The sequence below is a fragment of the Cornus florida genome, unplaced genomic scaffold (assembly GCF_030987335.1).
Source record: "Cornus florida cultivar Cherokee Brave unplaced genomic scaffold, ASM3098733v1 CherokeeBrave_3.0.0_Hap2_Chr03, whole genome shotgun sequence".
NCBI classification, from domain to species: Eukaryota; Viridiplantae; Streptophyta; class Magnoliopsida; order Cornales; family Cornaceae; genus Cornus; species Cornus florida.
In genome coordinates this window covers 58,192,359-58,204,692 of record NW_026775573.1, presented here as the reverse complement: position 1 = coordinate 58,204,692, position 12,334 = coordinate 58,192,359, and positions in this window count along the sequence as shown.

The following is a 12,334-nucleotide window of genomic DNA, read 5'->3' as shown; positions in this document are numbered from 1 at the left end:
AGACTCCAGGAACTTAATTAAACGTTTAAAAATGGACTTTATGCATGCTAGATGATTTCGGTAATCTGTTCTGTGTTTTTTTAACATTCAAACTTATTCTTGCATAAGCTGTTGTGTGTAGTTTAAGTTTTTTGTCAATTGGTTCACACTGTAATAGGAGGAGTCTCTAGGGTTTTAAGAGCTTTAATGGAACCCTAATAATCTTAAAAAGGTCTGGAATAGGACACTAGACTTCGCCGAAATCACAGACGACAACCGGACGAAGCAGAACGAAGCAGTTGAAGCAGAGGAGGCTCTCAAAGAGAGAGAGAGCCGGCTCTAGGAAGCAAAGAGCCGGCTCCCCCTCTATTAGAGCCGGCTTTAAGGGTTATGGAAGCCGGCTCTATGTAGGTTAGAGCCTGCTCTATGTTTCTAAGAGCAGGCTCTGTGATTCTATGTACTTATTGGAGTGGTTTGTGCGTTGTTTGGCTCGTTGGTGATTTTTCTGAGCTGTGTTTGGGCTAGGCAGATGAAGTTATATATTAATTCATGAAATATTAGAGCCCTAGGATGCATTAATTTATTTATATGCTAATGTATTAAACGGTGGGAAAATCTAAGATAAGTCGTAGACTATTTACGGACATAACGGATTGTAAAGGTTTAATTGCTTAAACTGTTTCTAGCAATTAAAAGAGTTGGAACATGGATTCCAAACATTACACCATGCTATATTAGAGCCACTTCTAATAAATTAATGTCTTAGTACTCATGGAATTAACTGTAGGGAAGTATACAACGGTACAAGGCAAAAATATGCGACTTTGTACGCTGCTCACGGATAGGAAGGACTAATTCGCTAAGTTTTGTTTTAAAAATTTAACGGACTGTTGCATGGTGTCTAAACATGATATTATGCTATATTAAGACTCACAATGCATAATTTATTCTAATATGCTAAAGGTTTTCACAGTGTGGGAGTTTTAAGTAATGACGCACATTGTTGGTGTTTATAAAGTATCTAGTTGTGTAAACTTAATTTAGCAACTTAGATGACTGGAGGATGGTTTTGAAATCTATGTTGGGTACAGAATAGGGTCATGTGTTTGTTAGACCTTATTTGTGCATAGGTTGGATTTTAATTAAGGAACTAATAAATTAGGTTTCATTAATTAAATGGAGATCGTTATTTTAATTGTTGAACCGTTCTATCTGTTCCAGCAAATATTGGTTAGAACTGTGGATTTTCTGAGTTATAGTTTGTCATTCTCAGATTTATAATTGACACTTTACTATTGTTAATGTTGCCAACTGCGGGATTGTACTATGGGTTAGCTGAAATTTCAGTTAAATGAATTAAATTGTCAATGACATGGATGGATACTGGATCTTAACTTGATGAATTATTAAACTTTGTCTCGTTAATCACATGGATGGATTTTGGATTGCAAGTTGATGAACTGTTTAAACTCTGTATATCAATTATTTGGATTACGTGGGTATGATTTGATGAACTGTTGAAAATGTTGCATCATTCAAGGATCATTTGCATTATATGTACTGATCGGTTGGTCAATTATACATCAACCTTCGCAATAGCACAAATCATTGTAAAATAGGGCTATTGGTCGGGTAAGTCGAACCACTGGGACTGCGCTAGTCTATGGCAACCTAAGAGTCTAGACTACTTTTAGAATGATGAGGGGGTATATAGAGTTTTGTTGGTTTGTCACTTATACTATGAGTTGAAATATGCATTAATGAAAAACTTGCAAGAATTTAAGAGATGAAAGATGAGCAAAGAAGACTAAGGAAGTGAATCCGCCTCCATCCCTATACACATGCTAGATTAGACCTAAATTAGGGGAAAAACAACATATGATGGTCAAAAACTACATAGCAACACATAGTTGCCATGTAAGTAATCAAGAGGTACATTAGGTCTCAAACAAGTATAATCCATCAAAAGGGTAAACATGTTGAGACTACCTAACTAAGGTGTAGCTTATACACGTTTACTTAAATGAAAGACTATCAAATTCTTGACAAAATGATGAAGCACATGGAGCTAGAGATTAAGCATACACCATCAAAGGATTTCCTAAGCAATGGTCTATCAAAGTCACCTATCAACATGCCATTAAATCATTTCATAACCTTGTTTCCATTCTCACCATGTAAACTCAAGCAAAAAGATTAATACAAGACATCACCTAACATAAGATAATGAGCTTGAAGAAATCATCCATACTTATATAAACATTCATTACACCAAATGAAGTGCTCTTAGCTATGAAAAAAACCATAAATATACATTGCAATCCCCCAATATAGACTACCCCAGGACATGCTTACAAGGGAGGGACTTCATCACCTCCCTAGAGAAAGAGTTAGTTACCCATTGCTAAGCTAGAAGAAGGAAGAAGCTCCATCTTCATGGCCATTTTCGTGCAACCTTCTTGGAGCTTGAAGAACACCCCTCTTTTGCTCTCTTCTCTCTCCTCTAATCTTGTAGAAAAATGTAGGATAGGAAGTGTGTGGCCTTTGGTAGCTTTTTATTCTCCAACAAAACCCTCTCTCTCCTCCAAGGAACACCTTCAACCACTTCATAAAGAAGGAAGATGGCATTGAGGAAACCAATGTGCAAGTGGCTGAAATTGAGCCATTTCCGAGTGCAATCTGCCTGATTTTCGAGCACTCGAAAAGTGGTCTCGAGCACTCTAAATTAGTGCAATGTGCAACATGCTCTTCTTGCTCAGCGCTGACCTACTTTGGTAAAACTACTATAACTTTGTGCCCCAAACTCCGAATGATGATCTGTTTGAAGATTTGGAGAGCCGATTCAGTGCTTTAAAAACTTCATGTTTTGATGAAGACCCAATTCTCAAGTCTGATTGGTCGAAAATGGGGAGAAAGGCAGTACTTCAGTGCTGCCAGGCAGTTCTGCGCACCTCTGTTACGAAGATCATAACTCTCTGCTCCGAACTCCGAATGATGAACCGCTTGAAGATTTAGAAAGCTGATTCATAGATCTAAATCTTTCATGTTATGATGGAAGTCCAGTTCTTGAGTTTGATAGGTCGAAAATGGCGACAAAAGTCAGGATCACTGCTGCCAGAAATTCAGAAATGGCATCCTTTTTGTTCAAAATTCCACAAGGCATCATTTTTGCTTCCTTTTTGCACTTTAACCTGAAAATGCATAAAAACATGCAAATGGAGTTAATCTACATAAAATAATTAATAACTGGACTTTGTTAATGTAATTTAGGGCGCTTGAATATACAGTATTTAGCGCTTATCATGTACCGGTATGGGACGGTGACATATCAGGGATGGATTAGATCAAAAAGCTAAGTCCTACCCCTTCATACATAAGGAATGGATTAACTAAAACAGTTAAATCCTACATAGATGCATGTCCTGTCAACTAAAACAGTTGAACGACATAATGGATATTTGTTTTATCTTTCTGCACTAGGAAGGAATTTATATATATATTTATGGTACCGTGATACGAGCTTGAGTCTCCTGATCACAGTTAGGATGCGTATATCTCAAAGGTTGAGTAGCTGGATATAGCTAGTGTACCCTGGTAGGTCTAGGTACTTGGCCGCTGAAAAACGTGTTTTATATGTCACCTTCTACCCAGGCTGAACTATGTTATAGGCTAGTGAGCATCCTATAGTATGTGTATATATATATATATGGACTATTGTAGATATTGCCGAGCTATCTAGGATGTATCTGCGTATCGGGTTTATGTACGGATTGTAGTAGATTGGAACTTGCATGTGGGCCTGACCCACTCCTATTTTTCAGGTATTTGCCAGTACCATGCTTAGAGTTTGTTCGTGTTGATGCAGATACAGACACTCACTCTTTCGGTTACATAGGGTTTCCTTTCTATTTTGGTTTTGGATTTTAATACTATAAATTTATTCAAGGATTTGGGATCAAGGGTCCGTTAGGTGGATTCCCGAGTTGTACAGATTTGAAGAATTTAAATGTTATTAATTTTATTATCTTAAGTTAAGGTTTTTTTTTAGAATTGTTTCAGCGTTTTGTTATTTTAATCTTAATTCAATTTTTTATTCCTGCTTGTTTACATATTAATGGTCTGATATCCCTCGGATCTGTGCTCGGACTTGATCAACCGTGGCTCTAGAATCGAGGGGTATCACAGGGTCACAAAAGGTGTGTCTTAGGCACCTCTTACTGAGCTTTGTGCTCACCCCTTTATTATTAACATTTTTTATGGATGGGAAAGTAATGGCGGACGATAATCCACCACCGATGTAGATGTGCTAACGGACTTGGACTCTTTAGTGCTTAATGTTTATTTCACCCCTTTTCATTGTAAATAGTATTAGGGATCATTTTGTATCTTCTACATGATTGGAAATAGTCTTAAGACCATTCTCTTGTATTTTGTGGTCTCATTAGGATTTTAATATCCATGTAAGGCCTCAAGGCCATACATTTTATGTATAATAGATTCGCTTAATTTTAATGATGTATTGGACTAGAGTATGGCCTTATTTAAATTCATTACCATCTAATTGTATTAGTTTCATCATCAAATGGAAGAATTGGGACTGGTTTGGGCTTTGTGTAAGGTCACCAAAAAACCAAAGAAGTGCTAAGGAGCATAAGATTTCAATTTTTGGCTGTTTAGGGAGAATTTGAGGTTTTGGGCATCTTGAACCAGTTTAGCCCCATTGAACGAGTTCAAGGGAGTCCTTGGGTTCAAGAATGAGCATTCTACCCATCTTGAACCGGTTCAAGTCCCCTAGTGCACTGTGTTGTTTTCTTCAATTGACAGCTTGGAACGTTTGACTTCGGACGGTCATAACTTCTTCGTTTGGAACCCAAATAAAGTAAATCTTAAGTCCATTTTCAATGATTTTGAGTTAGCTTTCCAATGAGACCAACCCCATCCTCAAAATCCATCCATGTTGGGGTTTTATATTTATAGAAGCCACTACTACCTTTCACTATAAATATAGCTAGGGTAAATAAGGATCGTCCCAAGGGATTGTGAGGGTCGGACAAGGTTGTGAAATCGCTATTAGGGCTATTAGGTCGAGTAATCAAACAATTGGTTGGTTGGTTGGTTGATTAGAGAGCAACTAAATTGAATTAAGTAATAACAAAAGAATGCAACTAAGAGTAAGTAAGAGAGAGAAGAGTCTTGGGGTTTAGAGATCACCACCAAGCAATGCATTTCTATACCGTTGACAAGTGACTAACGAGGGCAAATGGTGTGTTGCAATATTGGTGTGTGTGTGTTTGGTTGATTCAACAAGCAAGGATGACTATTTAAGCATGTATTGTCTAAACATCATGTAAAAGGCACAATATATCTAAGTAATGAAGCATATATTGTCTAAACAACATGTGAAAGGCACAATAGATCAAAACAAGTCATTAATCCTTTCATTAAGCTCACAATCCAAATACAACACAAGGTTAGAGACATATGCTACTTGCATTCAAAAGCTTGGATCATCAAACAACAAGCATGGATTGTGCTCCTATTTAACACTATGCTATAACTACACTACATCTACACTACTAGCGTGAAAATAAACTAGGGGAGAGGCACAATCCATCAAGGAATAAGTATGAACCATCAAGAAAATCACAAGAGCATTCTTTTAAGTACTATATTTTGACAATCTCTAAATCTATAGCATCAATACACATAGACATGCATCAATAACACAAAATCTAGAGACAAGCACATGAACATCTATTCTAGCATACATAGACATATGGATAGAATGAAATGATCAATTGGAAGCATTAAACCACATAAATCATTGAATAAACAAGATCTATATATATCCAAGTGTCAAAACATTAATTACAACACTAATCCCTCAACAATACACAAGATTAAGATATAGAAAGCATGCTTGGGGCTAACTCTAGCCCCAATAGGATGTCTAACCACTCATGGTGATGTTACTCCAACCCTCAAGGGCTAACTCTATGGTTGAAATCTACTCCTTGTTGATGAAGAACTCCAATGGTGTCTCTAGCCTCCTCCTCTTTTCTTCTACACTAAGAATAGCCTCTAAAGTTGTATCTACCAAATGCTAAAATCTCTCCCCTCAAATAGTGCATCATATTCCTTTTATAGGTAGGTCAAGTGACACACCAAATGAGCTAGGGTCGTGCAAAGAATATTCTCTAATTATTGTATAGAGGACGGATTAAATAAGCTAGCTTTTTAACTTTTTCGCACTAGAGAAAGTTCGATCGATCGAACCTTGGACTTGGATCGATCGAACTTGTTGAGATCCATCGAACTTAGGCTAGATCGATCCAACTGGGTGAGCTTTTTAGGAAAAGACAAATCCGAGATATTTTGAGAGATATTTTTGGGAAAAGGACAAAAGTGGTTAGTGGGTGGTACAACTGTGGATATGATCAATTATTTGGATAAGGACAAAAGTGTTCAATCGATAAAAGGGTGGTGTTGGATCGATCGAACTTTGGACTTTATGCTTTGGGTCAAGGTTTGGATCTATCTTGAAGTACTGAGATCGATCAATGTTCGATAGATCGAACCTTGAAGTTGGATCGATCGAACTTTGCTGCTTCCCACCTTTGGCTTCATTTGCTTCTTTCTTTCTCCACTTTGCTCATTTCTTTGTTTAATCCCAGAATTGCTTCAATTAAGCTCTTATTTGGCTGAGTTAGCTTATTTTCGAGATAAGTGCCTGAACATAGAAATAATTCGAAATCAATCTAAAACGCTAAAGTAAGATAGATAAAGATACTAGAATACTTAAGCTTAAGGAGTTTAAATACGCACTTTTCAGCGCTCATCACACCCCCAAACTTAAATATTACTAGTCCCTAGCAATGAACTAGAAAGTAAAGGAATGAAATGAACAACTATACAAGTATGAATCTAGAAAACAATAAATGGATAACGCCACTTTTGTAGGGAACACGATTGCACTTAACACATGCAACAAGCCTTTTAAACCCCTAGGTTACTCCTAGTGGACAAGTGAAGTCTCGTGAGGATTTCTAAAAATGGTACCCACAAACATTAAGCTCATTCTTTCAAAAGAGGTACCAATATTGCAAACAAGCATTGGGAGAAAACTACCTCAAGTATGCAATGTTCCAAATATTTTTGAGCAATCTCCTAAAATCTCAACATCAAGCAAGCAAGTATGGTCCTCCACACATCAAGACAATGATCATGCAAATCAAAACAACTCTAGAATCATTTTTGAGTGGACCAGCATCAAATATGTTACTATCTTAGCCAACTAGAGAAATGATCACATCCTTACCCTCTAAAACAAGCACACAAATCTAGTGCCGATCATCAAGACAAAAAGTGGACCTTTTATTAAAGTTTTATTGTTCTAGGTGCGCTTATTCTTTTCACTCGATTTTTTTTATTTTTTATTTTATTTATTTATTTTTTTTTATAGGATCAAAGATGGAAGCATGGTGCAATGTGTTGATCTATTAAGCTTTCTAGCGATCCATGAGGTCGAGCGTTAGGTCAATGACTCCCAAACCAAATGATTTTAGGGCATTAGGCATTCAAATACCCCTACGGACTTACAAGCTCAAATCAACTAGGTTACAAATCAAGACAACCTCCATCTAATCATTTCCCACTTCTCACCTTTTGGGAGAAATCCTCTCTTTTTTATTGCTTTTTCAACTTCTTCTTCTTTTTTCTTTTTTTTTTTTTTTTTTTGAATCAAGTTCAATTATTAACCTAGAGTTTGGGCCCTCCACCTTTCGGCGCGAGAAGTTCAATGCTTGATGAGGCTAGAATCCCAGCTACTTAGTGAAAAGGGGTTGTTATCCACCTTTATCAAGAATGAAAGCTTTCAATACATTACTAGTTCAATTGGGATATAACCAATTCAATAATCAACAAAGCATGTACCCCACAAATAAATGCTAGTGTGCGCCTGTGCTAGTGTAGAATATTAGAGTGAATCTCAAAACAATCACAAAATCAGGATGATGTGGACCACAAGTGCAAGCAAGATATCAATTTTTTGAAAAATTTACTCCTAAATGGCATCCATAAGGCATACAAGGAGTATTGGACTCTCAAGTCAAGCAATTTTTAAATTTTAAGCAATATAGTCCTCAAAAGATCAAAATTATAGCTAGATATGGACCAATCATAGAAATATCCCTCAAATACACAAGTCATGCTCAAAATCTTGAAATTTAAGGCTAACACTGCAAAGCACCATTCCCCCCAAACTTAAATGGCACAATGTCCTCAATGTGCAAGAGAACAAAGGAAAGAGTATACTAGTGCAACTAAGCAAGAATGATCGGGACTGAAGTATCCAAAGTGGGTGGCATGGCCCCCCCAAACTTGGGATGAACTATGGTCCTGAAAATTGGCACTTGGATAAACTCATCAGATAACAAAATGGGATAATTAGTGCACAGTGGACATGCAAGTTTAAATGGGATAATGAAATAAAATAGGAAGAGAGATATAAGGGTGGTCTTGAAAATTGTGAAGTACTCTCTCACTGAAGTCACTGTGATGCACCTGATGGAGTCAAACATATAGATATGAGAATATAATATATGACATCCATAGCAAAAACAGATATATATATAAAACAGATAAAGTGCAGGTACAACAGAAATATCAAAGCCGACAGACCGGCTGCAAAAATAATATTATTGTACAGTGACAAAAATAAAGTATCAATAGAAGAGAGGGATCATAAGATAGAAGGAACTGGGAACTCAGGAGGATGAGGTAGGACGAGCAGGTCGAGCTCCGCAGATATCTCTGGATAGATCTTGGAACATAGTCGCGACGTCCATGCGGAAGGCAGCAAAATCAGCTCTATGGGCTATAAGATCAGCTCGTATGGCAACAACAGCATCCTCAAGAGTCTGCAGGCGTACTCCAAAGCCGGGGGTCAGATCTGGAGCCTCAGGTATAGATGAATCAGAAGAAAGCTCCTGAGCCTGCTCCTGCTCGTGAATGGGCAACCCAGCTGGAGAGTACTGCTCTGTGTCATCCGTAGGGCGCTCTAAGTCAATATCTATATGCTCGGCTGTGATACCCCTCGATTCTAGAGCCATGGGTGATCAAGTCCGGGCACAGACCTGCGAGATATCAAACAATTAATATGTAAACAAGCAGGAATAAAAACTGAATTAAGAATAAATTAATAATACGCTGAAAGAAATCTAAAATAAAAATCCTCAAACTTTAAATAATAAATTATTGTCATTTAAATCCTTCAAATCCGTACAACTCGGGAATCCATCTAGTGGACCCCTAATAATTCCAACTGATAAAACGTTTACAAAATTAAAATCCAAAACTAAAGTAAGAAAGAAAATCCTATGTAGTCGGAATAGTGAGAGTCTGTATCTGCATCAACACGATCCAGCTCTAAGCCTGGTATTGGCAAACACCTGAAAAATAAGAGTGGGTCAGGCCCACATGCAAGTTCCAATCTACTACAATCCGTATATAAACCCGATACGCAGATATATCCTAGATAGCTCAACAATAGCTAAAGTAGTCCATATAGATATAAGTACAGACTATAGGATGTTCACCAGCCCACATAATCCGTCTCAACCCGAGTAGAACAACCATGGAAACATCAGTAGGCCTAGTTATCCATCCTAGGTGATATACGCACCCTAACCGTGATCAGGAGACTCAAGCTCGTATCATGGCATCATAAGTATATATTTAAATCCTTCCTAATACAGAAAAGTAAAGCAACCATCCGTTATGTCGTTCAACTATTTTAGTTGACAGGACATGCATCCATGTAGGAGTTAACTGTTTTAGTTAATCCATTCCGTATGTATGAAGGGGTAGGACTTAGCTTTTGGATCTAATCCATCCCTGATATGTCACCGTCCCATACCGGTACATATAATGCAAATGCTCCAATAAAAGATGAACACACATTTGGACATCAAATCCATCAAAAAATAAATATAATAGAAATCTGATATATGTAAGGTTCTATTACACCTCCAGTACAATCACAAGTCCTCCTTTTAAATTGTTAAAGTAATGGCAAACAATTTAAACCATCTATTTCCATATAATTGACAGAACAAAAATTATAACAGTTCAGCAATTAACAACCATAGCACGATATAATGCTAAACAAAATTGTAACTAAACACATTATACCAAAATGCAAAAAAAAACAATACGTCCATATAGGTCCATGTATTTTGCTAAAGCAACCCTAGCAATTAAATCCTCCTCAATCCTTGACGGCATGCAAATTAATATTCAAATTTCATAACGTCATTTAATCCTCAAATATAAATCCAGAGCATAATATATTGAGACACAGAAGTATAAACTGAACACATTATATTTGAATGCCAAAACTACCTCCATACTAGTCCATTTAGTTTTCTAAAGCGAGACTAGCAATTACAACTTCCACTACTCCTGACAGCATATAATTTAGTATCTAAATTTCATGATGTCTATAACTATAGTAGAAACCAACATTCCTGGGACTTAATAATGTTATATAAATTATTGATATAAAATCCCAAAATTACCTTTCAATTCAGTATATTTAATTTGCTAAACAACTAGCAATTAAATATTCCTCCTTCTTTGACAACATGAATATTATTTTTCTATATTTCATGATGTCCATTCCCATAGCCTACACCAATAAGCCTAGGTCTTCAATGTGTTATAAACATCATTTAAGAACCCCCATCAAAGTTCAGCACTGCCTTTTAGCCCATGGAGTAACAAAAATCCCAAAAATCCACGTACTAGGCACTTACAAAAATTGGAGTCGCCTCCAATTTTAAGTTGAGCCACCTCAACATTTTGTGGAGCCGGCTCCACTTCTCCAGCCATCGTTTTTCCTTCTCTGCTTCCTCTGTGTTACTTTCTTCGCGTCCGGCCAAGTCTCAATCCTCTATCCCAACTTTGTTAAAGATTTTTAAGCTTCAAATTAAGTCCTAACAAGCCTAGGAATGTATTTAATTCCAGCATGAATTACTTAGCAAAAGCTTAAACCATGATCGCAACAGTTTATGTTTTCTCCGTTTGTCTTCTTCGCGTCTGGTGAAGTTCAACCCTCCGTTCTAGAATTTTTCTTAAATTCCTAGGGTTCAATTCAGGTTCATTCAATCCTAGAAACTCTTCAAATTCCCTTGTGAAAATATTGACAAAAATTTTAAACAAAAACACAACAGTTCATAGTTTCAAAAGCGAACAGGGATTTAAAATTGTACGGAGACTCTATCACACCATTTTGATAATTAAATTAGATTCCTGGAGACTACAGAGAATGCACAGAACACAAGTTTACAGGAAGGAGATAGAATGAAACTTGCCTTTAGGTTTCGGTTTGAAACCTTACAACGCCGTTTATGGAGTTTCCGACGAACTCCTACTGCTCAATTCTATCTCACAGTAACCATACCTTCCTCCTTGACATGAGCTTCAATCCAAAGCCCTTTCCCAGTTCCCTTCATGTTTTCCCCTCAACCTCTCTATTTTTCCTCTCTCCAGACACTACGTGAATACGGTTTTCTCAAACCCTTGCGGACACATATATTGTTCTATATATAGACTTTTATTTAAACCTACGTCTAATTCTAATATGACTTAAAAGTCGGTTAAACCTAACTTCTTAACCCAATATGAATACATAAAACATAAAACCCTAATTCAAAGAGGTAAATAAAACAAAGAAAATAAATAAACAAATTTTATAGCTACCAATTAAACACTTCCAAATATAAGCTACCAAATACACGTCAAATAAAACATCAATAATCAATTAACAATTAACTTAGAACAAACTCAATTTAAACAATTAAACTAAAATAAATACACCCTTAATTAATTAAGCAAATAATAAAAGAAAAACCATTAATCAATTAAGAAAACAAAACACAAAAGTCATATAAAAACAATGCAATAAAAACCAAAATTTAATTCGCATTCCCATTTCATCCTTTTGAAAACTAGGGGTATTACATCGGCAGCTGGATCGACTGGTGCGTCGTCTATTGCAAGATCTGTTGCTGCTGCCTCAGTTGCTGCCTGAGCTACTACCTCTGCCTCCTCAGCCTCAAGCTCCTCTGCAGCCACTACTGCGTGGTCCTGCAGTCTAGTAATAATGGCGTTGTAGCTCTTGGTCCAGTCCTTCTTCAGAAAGTGACAGGAACCTCTCTCGGGGTGCTCCCGAGGATGAATAGGGTAGTGCTGGTCAATAAGAATCTGGGTGATGAGGTGGCTGAATGGGAGAGACTTAGCCCGTTCGGGCGTCTCATTGCTAATATACTCATCATATAGCTTCCTCATCATGCTC